The sequence below is a fragment of the Saccostrea echinata genome, unplaced genomic scaffold, assembly GCF_033153115.1.
Source record: "Saccostrea echinata isolate AGI-Se365-2 ecotype Australia unplaced genomic scaffold, CSIRO_AGI_Sech_v1 ptg000029l, whole genome shotgun sequence".
Taxonomy (NCBI): domain Eukaryota; kingdom Metazoa; phylum Mollusca; class Bivalvia; order Ostreida; family Ostreidae; genus Saccostrea; species Saccostrea echinata.
Window position 1 is genome coordinate 24835636 of NW_026889778.1, and position 13380 is coordinate 24849015.

The window sequence follows — 13380 nt, forward strand, 5'->3', positions numbered from 1 at the left end:
ACGATGTTTCTGCAACAGAATCAACAGCGGGTAAATATGTTCAAAAAATGTTCCCCAACCATAATACATGCCTTTTAAGATATAGGGCATTTCTAACTGTTAACATATTTATGTCGGTCAACTGAGTATACTACATGAATTAAGAGGATCCATAGAGTATAAAACAAACTGATAGATGAAGCTTTATTGCCCAAAAGCAAGAGAAATAGGATGACCAGCATCAATGAAATAATTAGTCTAGTATTCAGTTACAACTTAAGTTCTAATTTGCCCATTTATCACTATCACCATGCAGACTATAAAAAAACTATTTGTGCTTCTTCTGTACATTTTTTCATCCCCATATTATAACCTCTGACATTGGATTCTCTTGGTCTTTAGAGAACATTTTATAAGATAAGTTATTTTTATCTCATTAATATTTATCTATCAAGTACAAGTCTACATGATCATTAAAATTATGTAAGTAAATTTTATATTATACAATAGAACTTTTACTTGCATAATATTCTTATTCTATTAAGCATTCAAATATTTCATTTACAGTGATTAATTATCAAAAGCGAATGGCAAAGGGGAAAAATTTCTCTCAGTAGAATAAATAATTAGTAGAGCCCTGCCTAGGATCAGAACACTTGACCAAACGGTCAACTATGATTTTCAAAGAATTAACAATATACAATATATATATATATATATATATATATATATATATATATATATATATATATATATATATATATATATATATATATATATATATATATATATATATATATATATATATATATTATCGATACCACCCTACCCACTCCCACCCCCATCCACCCCCGCCACCCCCAAGAAACACCAGAACCACTGATCCTGGGACCACAATTTAAAAAAAAATTGTAACAAGCACCCTTGTACATCATACGTGTAACTATGCACTTTGTTTATCTGCTCATCACCAAGGAGCAGACAAGATTATTTAATACAATCAATACATTTTCATTATATTATTAAAAGAGTCATACCTTTACTCGAGTGCATCTGACCCAAGTGCCATGAAACTCTTATTTCTGGAAGAAACACTCTTACTCATCATTACTAAACACTTCGTTTCTTTGCTTTATATCCAGTAGCAGAAAAGAATATTTTCAAAGAAATAATCGTTTATTTCTATTTAATCAATAGATCCCCCCTCCATCTTTTTTACCAGAACCCCCGACCCTGGGGCCATGAATTTCAAAATTTTAGAAGATACATCCTTGCTTATCATAACCATGTGCTTATTTTGTTTAAACAATACCCAGGAGTAGAGAAGATTATTTTCAAAGAATTAGTGCACATTCACTATATAATCAATACATGAGACCCCTGACCCAGGGGCCATGAAATTCACAATTTTGGAAGAGACACATTTGTTCATCATTATCATGTACTAAGTTACGTTGTTTAATAACCAGGAGCAGGGAAGAAAATATTCAAAGAATTAATGCATTTTCACTATATAATCAATAGAGCCCCGCCCTTACAACAGAACCCCCGACACAGTGGTCATAAAATTTACAATTTTGGAAGAGGCAGCATTATTGCTCATTTTAACTATGTACTTAGATTGTTTGTTCAATACCCAGAAGCAGAGAAACGATTTTCAAAGAGTTAATGTATTTTCATCATATAATCAACAGATCCCCCTCCCACCTTTCACCAGAACCCCTCACACAGGGGCCAGGAAATTCAAAATTTTGTAGGAGGTAGTCTTGTCGATCATAATCATGTACTAAGTTACTTTGTTATATACACAGGAGTAGGGAAGAAAATATTCAAAGAATTAATGCATTTTCACTTTATAATCAATGGAGCCCCACCCTTACACCAGAACCCCTGACCCAGGGGTCACGGAATTCACAATTTTGGAAGAGGCAGTCTTGCTCATCATAACTATGTTCTTAGTTACTTATTTTCATTCCCAGAAGCAGAGAAGATTTTCAAAGATATAATGCACTTTCATTATATGATCCATATAGCGCCACTCTAGCACCAAAATCCCTGAACCTGGGGCCATGAATTTCACAATTTTGGTAGAGAACTCAATGCTTATTACATTCATGTAAACAGATTGACTGCTTGATGTCCAGGAGTAAAGAAGACGATTAAATATTGCATTTATTTGGTGGTTTTAGTTCCAACCTTCAGGCTCCAGGGAGGACAGAAACCATTGAATTCACAATCTTGGTATCCCTTTACCCATGGATGCTCTATGCCAAAATTGGTTAAAATTGGGTAAGCAGTTCCAGAGGAAAAGTTGGAAATGTTCAAATGTTAACACACGACGCTTAACGACGGACAAAGCGGATAGCAATAGGTCACCTGAGTGACTCAGGTGACCTACAAACTAGTTTCAACATCACTGTATTGACATTCTTTAAATGAATTTTTAAAAAATTAGAACACTTTTACAATCAGTGGAAGAAAAGTATTCATCCTTCTCTTTATACTACAAGCTTTCTCGTCGCCGAGAAAATCCAAGTCCTGTTTTCTCCTTATGTTGAATCGCCTTTTACCATCATTCTCCCTTTCAATTATCGATCTTTGGCATTTTTAAGAAAAGTGCTTATATAAATATTATTTACTAATAATAAAAAAGGGGAAAATATCAGGAAAAAAGATGTCTTTTTAAAGTCCATAACCAAAGAGGACATTCCCAAAACTGTACTGTTTGAATGCATAACTACAGGTTCGTCAAATGACGACAATAACGATGAAGATACTCCCTACGTATGCCAACTTTCTCCAAACCAACGATGGGTTTAAAATTGTGAATAAATATTTGACAATTGAAGATTAACATCAGATTACCTAAAAATGATATTGATTTATTTTTATGGTTGAATGATAAAATAAAATGCATGTAAAGTGACATTAGCAGGCAACTAAAGATACATAATAATTTGAACGTTTGATAACATGTATATATGAATTATATTTGAAAGGATTACATGTAATGAGTGATGGTTTGTATCGCTTTCAACTCCTAAGATATTTTCCTGTTATTTTATTTTTATGGATTTTTTTCACAACATTCATTGATTATGAATTTTGCCCAGCATCGGCTTTTTTAAGCCAGTACCTGTGTCGTAAGTTGTTTCTTACTAAACCCGTCGGCTCCTTAAACTTATATATTCAAACAAAGGAATAGATTATGTGAACATTAGCAACATTCTTAATCATAAAAAAAATTTAGTCTTGCATTCCACCATATTTAAAGTTGAACTCTCCAGTCTGCATTTCCTACAAATAAGTCCCAAACTGTTGCTTCCATGCTTTTTAATAATAAACAAATCTTGCGTAGACTAGATATTGAACATCTAAAACAGAATCTTCTTCTGTGATTTTGCTCTTCTTTTTCAAACTTGGCATTACTGGTGATGTTAATATGGTTGAAAATGAAGACCTACATTTGAAAAGTAGTTATCTAAGAAGGTCCTAAATACAGGAAACCCCGATCTTTCAGTTGGCGACAGAATTTTTTTTTTTTATATCATGAATCATGTTGAAGATTATGCCAGACGGTGGGCTAGAGCTGAACACTTTTTCAGAATAAATTAAGTGTTTTAGAAATATCTTTAAAAAATGTAAGGAATTTAGAGACAATATACAAACCATCTATCCTTCCTTTTTCATTAAATTGGAGGTGAAAAAAGAATTAAAAAGACTACAGGAACAATATGTTATGGTTCTAGCTGAAAAAACTTTATAACAATATCGTCTTTGTTTGTAAGGCTCATTATTATAACCGTATTTCATAAGAACATGGTTTTAATTACACCTTTGGAAATCCAACTTATACTTGCAGTTCACTTTCTAAAGATGAAATTCTTCAAAATTCACATTTCAGTGTTTAATAATTTCAACATTTTTCATTCAACCAAAATGAGTTTGATCTACCCTACCTATACTAGATTCCTAAACTTCATACAAATCCTTGCAAACAGAGATACATTGCAAGGTCCTGCAAATGCTTTACCAAGCCCCTATCTTTACTCCTTATATATTACAGCCCTCAAACATTCTAATTTCCCACTTAAACGGTGAGCGAACGCTGAACGAACGCTGAACGAACGCAGAGCGAACGGTGAGTGAACGATGTATGAACGCTGTGTGAACGGTAGGTGAACACTGAATGGTGAGAGAACGCAGAACGCGAACGGAGCGCGAACGCGAGCGCAAAAAGAACGGTGAACGAACGGTGAACGTAAGATGAACGATTTATTCGGAATACCTCTGATCTTTTCCATGCATTGTATCTAATCAATAGTATTCTAATGTCAGGCGCAAAATAAATAAATAAATAAATATTCAAAAATTGTCCTAAGAAAGATGAAACATGCACATTAAGTAAAACTATTAATTAAGTTTTTTACAACATTTTCTGCACATATGTATGATGTTTAAATTCAGCTGTTTAATAACGCGATTTTTATCGCTGTAAAACCTTGTCATTGTTATCGAACGCTGTAGTTTAAAAAAATAAAATCATTCTAGTTGTTAAATTAATATGTTTATTCTTATTTGGTGTATAAAACTATTACAAATAATGATTTTCGAAGAGGACATTACTGACTTATAGAATGAATTACAACGGTTGTACCAAACCATACATGTATTTCCGTGTCAATTCCGTGTACAATAATGAGAAGAAAAAAATTAAAATATTTTGCTACGGTCTGTGGACGTAATTGCATGTATACACTCGTATTTAAAAAAAATAAATCAATAATTTATTTATGTGTCTTTTCATTTTTTATGATGATTTATCAAGCAGACTTCCACAAGTATCTGTAGACAATTCCCCGTGATTATAATCCGGCAAGATGATACAAAGAAGCATTCATATTATTTGTTATAGATTAAAATTTCAAAACTTGATATTTAAGTAATATGTGTCATAGTTTTGATTAAACGGACAAATGAGACAGAGAGCGAGAGAGATTCCGTTTTAGCCCCCCCCCCTTTCCACAAATGCATGTACATGTACCTGTATAAACAAAAATTCTGAATTTCTAACTAAATATATCAGGCAGTGAAAATAACTTTTTTTTTTATTATCAACAAATTCATTTTGTTTGACAGTCATAATCGGTTTTAATTTTCCTGCTTCAAGTTCACACGAAGTCCACCTGTTTGTCCTATCAATCAAAATCATTCGACACTGTACATGTGCAGGTGTGAAAGTCTCGTCACACCAAAGGCGAAGTGCTACACTGTAGTGTTTCAAAGAAGTTTTAACATTTTTTTATCATTTCTAGATCTGATTACTACGGAAGCCGGTTGGTGCAAGGTAGAAAAAATATTTTATCTGGCGGCCGCCAGAAACTTATCTGGCGGCCGCCAAATAATTTTCTGGCGGCCTCCAGATAAAAAAATCTGGCGGCCGCCAGATAAATATTTGGCGGCCGCCAAATAACTTTCTGGCGGCCGCCAGATCTTTTTATCTGGCGGCCGCCAGAAAATTATTTGGCGGCCGCCAGATAAGTTTCTGGCGGCCGCCAGATATGTTTTTGGCGGCTGCCAGAAAGTTATCTGGCGGCCGCCAGATAAAATATTTTTCTACCTGGCACCTACTGGCTTCCGTAGATTCCAACTTTTCCAATAAATAAATAAATAAATAAAATACATTTGGCAAAAACACTTGGAATGAATTTGAAACATACTCCGTGGCCAATTTAAAATACCACCGTCGGCACGTGTGTTTTTTGAACTACTATTGTTTAATGACTTTTTTAGATGCATGTTTGTTTTGAGACTGAAATTTTTGTGCTACAAAACGCATTAACTTCTTTTTAAATATTAATTAAAATATACTGGAAATGCTGACTAAGTAACTGATTTACATATAGGAGGAAAAAGGGGAAGGGGGTCTTGATCATATCGAATGAATATAAAGTTATTGTGAATAAAGGAATTTTTTCTCTAACATTAGACTTTATTTATGAATTGAAGTGTATTACATTTAAATAAGTATTTTTTAACTACACTATCAATTTAATTCGCTCCAAAGATATTTGATTAACTGGATATCCGAGTACTATTTATAATTCTCAGAACTAGTTCTAATAATATATTCAAGTAATTGAAAAAAAAAAACATGTTAGTAATAAATACTTTCGTAAGTTTGCTGCAGATGGTAATTTAATTGACATGGATTATTTTCTCTCCAATAACGATTTGTCGTCTTTAACATAACAATAAAATGTTGCAGTGCATGAAGTACCTGTATATTGCTCGTTTTTGATTTTAATTTATCAGCATCGTTCTACATAGATACATTCTTAAAACAACATTTATTATTATTATAATAATACATATTGTAGATATTTTTCCCATGAAATAATGATCCTTTAAACACGATATGGTAATTATTAAATTTCAAATCCTGTAAATCCTTACTTACAAAAGAGATAAGTCCTTTCACTTGGGAGATCCGATTGACAGTGAAGACTGAACGATAAGTGAACGCTGAACACAAGGTGAATGCAAAGTTAACGAACGCTGAACGCTTTGTGAACGATGAACGCAAAACTGTGAACGGAGAGCGAACGGTGAACGCACGGTGAACAAACGGTGAGCGAACGGAAAAATGGGAAAGTAGAACGTTTCAGGGACTGTAACTGCAAGCTGTAAAGCTTCAGACCTACTGTGCCACAGCATGTTCCAGAACTGGTGAAAATTAGATATGGATTCTCAAAAACTCCAAAGAGCTTTTAGAAAATTTAATCTTTTTGAAAGTCATTAACATCAAGATGTAAGACTTTTCTACACTAAATACGACCATTCCTCACGTTAAATTAACAACAAGGCTTTTTTATATTAAAGACAACTGCTTCTGCAATAAAAATGGAAGTAGAAAATGTTTGTTTCTTGTGTTTGGTCATCAACATAATTACTTTCTTAAAAATCACTCTGATTCTACACATAAGCGTACTTCAAAGTTGATATTAAAAGGATGATGGAGTTTCTCATAGACACCATTTATATAGTCTTCAAAAACACTGCTGGAATTCAATAATTGTGCTCCTTTATTGTCTGTCCTGTTTTTATGTTCCTGTAAAGCAGAAACTTCCACATGAAAAGAAGAAAACACTTGCTGTAGTCTTCAACTCGACATTTTGATATATCGACGACATATTATCAATTAACAATACTTACTTCAATTCATATGTCGACTCGATATATCCCAGTGAACTTGAGATAAAAGATGCCAGAGTCGGACACATCTGTTTAATATTTGGATGTTTTACTCACTATGTATATACGATAAAGGCAAATCACTTAATTGAATGACAAACGAGATGACTTCAGTTTTTCTATTGTCAACTTTCCTTATTTATCTGCATTAGTATCCCACTATCACCTGCATATGGTGTTCACATATCCCAACTTATTCATTCTTATTCACGAGCAGTCACCGAGTATGATCTATTTTTAAAACGAGGCAACTTCAAGCTGCTGACAGATAATTTGATGTTTCAGGCATTCAACAACCTCGTTTAAAGTCAATATTTCGTAAATAATGTGCTTGTTAGCAATTATAACATCTCTATAGAGAAATACCGACATCTTACGAACGAACGTAACTTGCCCTAACTTCCCGTATCTCAGTAGTTTTCCCGGAACCAGTTACTACACCTAGTTTAACAATTAAGTATATGTGTATAATAGAACGGATAGTGTTTTTAATCACTTTGCAAAGGAGAATTTCTCCTGTCTAAATTTCTGTAATCGATTAAAGAGTTCTAAAATGTAATTAAAGCGGACAAATAGAAGTAGATAAGTCATAATACCTGAGACGGATTAGGAAACATGTTTGTCATGCGTCAGTAATTAAAAGTATATATACTAGTGTGCGCTGTTCATTGGGGGGGGGGGGGGGTAATCTTTATAGAATGAAAAAAATCTAGATTTACACTCTGTATACATCCGTATTAAGGCAACAAGTTACTAGGTGATGTGCTAATATAATGACTTGTTTTACATGTGTATATGTTTGTGTTTGGAAGAGATAGAGCACAATGAACAATATTGTAATGAATTAGTTTTGTTTTTCAAAGTTTCAGAAATCAACCATTAAAAAACAGAAAATGGGTGGCACAATTTCGGAAAATGTAATCTTTTTTAAAGTAGGCGTGCATGGGATGGAGAGGGAGTGTAAGCTCAATTCATCGAATGAAGTGTCCGTTTTCATTACATTTAGCTAAATACATGTAACTTGTGACACGATTGCGGTGTTTTTCTTTGAAGTTTGCTGTTCTGTATTAGCAATACAGAAGGGAAATACAGTGGGTGGAGCTACTTTCCGTTCTGTATTAGCCCTGTATACTGTCTTGTATTAGCCAACTGTTCTGTATCTAAAATACAGCACGGTCTAAAACTAAATCTGATTTAATTTATCAAAAGCACGTACAAATAGGAAATACTGATTTTTTTTCCTATTATAAATTTTAAGAAATATTTCCTTAGGAATGTAAAATGTCAAAATTTCTCAATCACTTTAAAAAAAAAAATATTCCACACAGAATCTACACGTTATTTCAATCCAAACGAAAAGGAAAATTCGCAATTATGGAAAACATCCTATGTTGAAGAAACTCCTGAAAACCTGTTTGCTTTCCCTGCTTTTTGTGTCCCCCTCAAAATAGTAAAGCCAATGGGTTCGCGGATGCAGCATACATTACGTGAAATTCGCACTCCCCCTCCCCCCATTTTCCATTCTTCTCGTGCAAACTCAATCAAGTCCATTTAATAAGGTGTTTTTTTTTTTTTTTTTTTTTTTTTTTAAATTTCATCTTAAATCCTTATCGCTGACGACTGCCGCACATCTCTTTCACTTCGATTTTAATGTCACATTTCAACTAAGAAAATAAAAATCCGTAACATCAAAGTCCATCAAAAAACTGTCTGTATCGCCTGTATGTGTATCTATAGTTAACTGAGATTTTAAGATCCCTGAAATAAATTAGGATCAATCTCCATCTACAACAAGTTAAATCGTCCACCTTATCAATAAAGACTGACTTCGAGTCTGTTACGTCTACCCCGTTGTCAAAACTAATCTGACTAAATCTTACGTTGTCCATGGAAATATATTTATTCTGCAACTACCCCTTGTATTGACCTAATAAAGGTAACCTAATAAACCAAAGCTTTATTCGGTCAATGTACCTATATCGGTTGAAAACAGCTCTTTTTGGAGGTCCTGTAAAAATTTGCTGCAGGATAAACAAAATACATCGACAAGCCTCGCCCTCTATCACGTTTTCTTACCCTCGCCCAAATGTCGCTTATATTTCAAGACCGTAACTATGTATTTTATATATACTGCGGTTGTATATTCCCCGTCGAGGCCTCATCTACAGAAAGAACAAACGAACTCTGGCGGAAGTTTGGATGCTGCACAGGTATGAAGTGGGCGGTGCTTTTTTTGACTGATCGTGTCACAAATCATTTAGAGAACGAGACAGGTTCTGTATCGTAGATACAAATTTGGGGGTGGAGACTCGTGCTACGCACTCGTCCACCCCCAAATTTGTATCTATGATACAGTACCCGTCTCGTTCTCTAAATAATACATAAATTTCCCTTAACTACAGTCCTAAAAAATGTGGAACGGGGCAATACATGCATAATCAATAGGCCAGAAAACATTTTTTCCATATTGTATCCAGAAAGGGTTCTAGGAAGTGTAGGTCCTTTTTTATATAAAAATCACTTCAAGGAAATAAATGAGCACTCAGACAGTATCTTCTTGGATGATGTATTAATTGGCGATCGTCACTTAATTTCACTTGCGGCTGCTTTTCATTATACATGTAATATCTGTATAATATGTGGATTATAAAAAAGCTGTAAATTATGCATTTGGGTAGAATGGTGTATTTTTATTAATTTATTTGTACTCAAGTTATGTTCCATTATGTCACTGTTTGTTAAGCATGCATTATTTATCAGAATATGAAATAAATGTGTTCGATTTACAAGAAACACTGTATACGTCAAGATTAACTTTGACCGCGCACAGAATAATTTCGACCGAAGCTCCAATATACAAAAAAAAAAAAAAAAAAAAAAAAAAAAAAAAACAGAATCATAATCGAAATTATAATTTGCTTCATCTATGAGGATAAAAATCATATTATCCTGTTGTAAAACCAAAATTAAAAAAAAAAAGATTGATTCAAGTAAACTGCATGACAAAAAAAGGTACTTATCAAAATGTAATTAATTTGAAGACATCGAGTGCACGACTCTGATTTATGTTTTGTCAAGACATGCTGCAAATGTACCTGCGCACACAGGCATATAAACCGAAATACTGATATGTAGAAGTAGTTTCTACGGATATTTTTTTTTCATTTTTTTTTATACAGTCATGAATTCTTTCTGGAAAAAGTCGTTTTACCACATATTTATTGCGTCATTTTTCTTTAGTCGAAACAGAAACGTATAGTGTTCGTCTTTTTTTAAAAAGAAAAAAAAGGGAGGAGAAGAAATACAACGTCCACGAAAAAAAATCGAAAATATATTATATGGGGAGTGAGGGTGGGATAGGTTTCAACTAATTTTCGAACAAAATTTTCTTCATACATTACCATATTAAATTCAACCTGATTTGGCTGATACTACGTGTCTGGAATGTGCACAGGGGTACCTTAGGCCACTTTCTTTATGTTCAGCTGATCTGTATTGCATTTTAATCAGTAAAAACTTAAATATTTTGATTATAATGTGCATGAGTTTCAGTTGCAAAAACATTTTATTATAAATGTCACGTCATGAATAGAGCCTCTTCTTAGAAATCGTAATATGCCAATTAGCAGCTTACGCTCATAGAACTAAACTTATTGTCAACAGATTTCACTAAACTGATTTTTTTTTCTGCAGAAAATAGGTGTTTGTTTGTTTATTGTTTAACGTCCCTCTCGTGAATTTTGCACTAATATGGAGACACAACCACTTGCCAGTGGAAAGCTGTAAAAACCCTATACTCGGCACTCAGGGCTACTGGGCAGTGAGGGATCTTTTTCATGCCAGCACCTACTGCGACATGGGACCTCGATTTATACGGTCTCATCCAAAGGACCGGTCTCCACGTCCCATAGTGGAATTCGAACCCGATACGTAAGGATCAACTCCTTACTCCGCGACTCTAGAGTGAACGCTCTGACCACTGCGCTACGCGGGCGACGAAAATATAGATGTACGTACACAATAAAAGTTATCAAACAGAACATTACCTAGCTATTACTTGCGATTGATTGAAATTGTCCAGCTGGTTAAAGTTTCATCACTCTACCCTATATAATCAGTTTTAAAAAGTCTAATTAATAAAAACTCAACATTTTAACTGTAATTTTTATAATTATGCTACGAAAATTCATTGTTTTATGTATGTGTTTTGTTTTTTTACCTCTCCCTCGATCTCTTTTTTCATAACACAGAATCTCTGAATTCATGCTTTGAAAATAAGACAATTTTCGTTTCTCCTTCATTTCCCTACTCGGAACCGCTTTCCTCGTTTAAATGTCCATTGAAATGCATTTTAGCGTCACGGTGGCAACTACGACGAGAAATAGTTTGGAGGTATCTTGCTGGATTTTTATGGTATGAAATTTCAATACCATTGAAGAATTTAATAATGCAACTATGAATACAATGATTGATCCCCTTTTTTGTTACGTCCGTTCGTAAGATGACGGTATTTCTCCAATGGGCCGTATGTTGGCTGCTATGTTTCATACCAATTGTACATGTAAGATCTTTGTTTATATACTAAATTTGACTACGGAATTTTCTATCTACCTGATCTATATATATGGATCCCGGCGGGTGTGATCCGTCAACAGGGGATGTTTACTCCTCCTAGGCTACTGATCTAATCTCTGGAATTTCCAGGGGTCCTTGCTTTATGCCCTGATCACAAACTTGTATTGATCATAGATTTTTATGAGATCAAACACTGTTCATTATCTTCACATTATCACTGTTTCATTTTTAGCATTGTTTTTTTAAATTCTAATATCAATTTTTAAGAATTCATTTTTCTTAGAAGGACTCCATGTTATAATCGTGCCTGTTGCTTTCGGAATTATCGTGCCTGTACTCGTCCTTCTTCTCTATATTCCTTATAGAAAGTAAGTACACTTCTTTAATTAAAATTAGAATGTTTTCTGAGCAAAGAAATAAAGAGTCTTTGATATATATATATATATATATATATATATATATATATATATATATATATATATATATATATATATATATATATATATATATATATATATATATATATATATATATATATATATATATATAAAGATATAACACCAGTCTTAATGTCTTTATTTAGGGAAAAAGCCAATTGTTGCAATCCACGAGCAAATTCATATATAAATACCACATATTCAGAGGGGGTAGATTCTAATAACACAATTGTAGTTGGATCCATCACAAATATATGTCAGTATCCAGGGAAGCAATTCAGCTCAAGCATGGATGTTTTGGGGAGGAATGATGATGATTCAGAAAATGTATCCACAATTTGTAATGACACGGATTATGACCAAACTTCTTATTGGAAAAGTATGAGCAAGGAAGAAAATGGTAACATTTATGACCATGCGCATTCCAACAATGAGAGTGAAGATACTTATTATGATCTTACCACAGACGGCAGTAATCAGGTTGTCCTTGTAAACAATACCTACGATATTGTGCAACAGATGTAATCTATGGAAAATGTATTCAAATGACCTGAGGTTTTAAATGAAAACTTTTGGTGGCGAGGAACAATCTGAAAATATATATATATATATATATATATATATATATAAGGATCTCTTTTCCGTTTTAAACAGTGTCTACAAATTCACATTCCTGTACATAGACTCACATGTATTATATTTTTAATCATAATATCTTGGGGGGGGGGGGACTATGATGTTCATTAGTCATATTTTTTTATCATAATTATTTTTTGTGTATTCATCTAATCATGTAGCAACAAAAATTTCCTTCAAAAATCATAAAATGAAGTAGTGTGGGGTACCTATGAGAATTTTCTGCTGATGTTACTATATTATTTGTTAGTATCCTTTGAGCATCTGCATTTTTGTTAAAGCAATAGGAACATAAACATAAATTTTCAAGCACTTGTCAGAATATCAAAAGGTTGAAATTTAGGCTGATATTCATAATTCGTTGCAAAATCAGATGATTTATGTGGATCCAGATCCTCTCGTCAGAGTTTGTTTATAATCTAAAATCATTTTATCTGTTGAGACCTAAATCTGCTGTTTAAAAGTAACAATATAACATATACAACCATGTGAAAAAAAA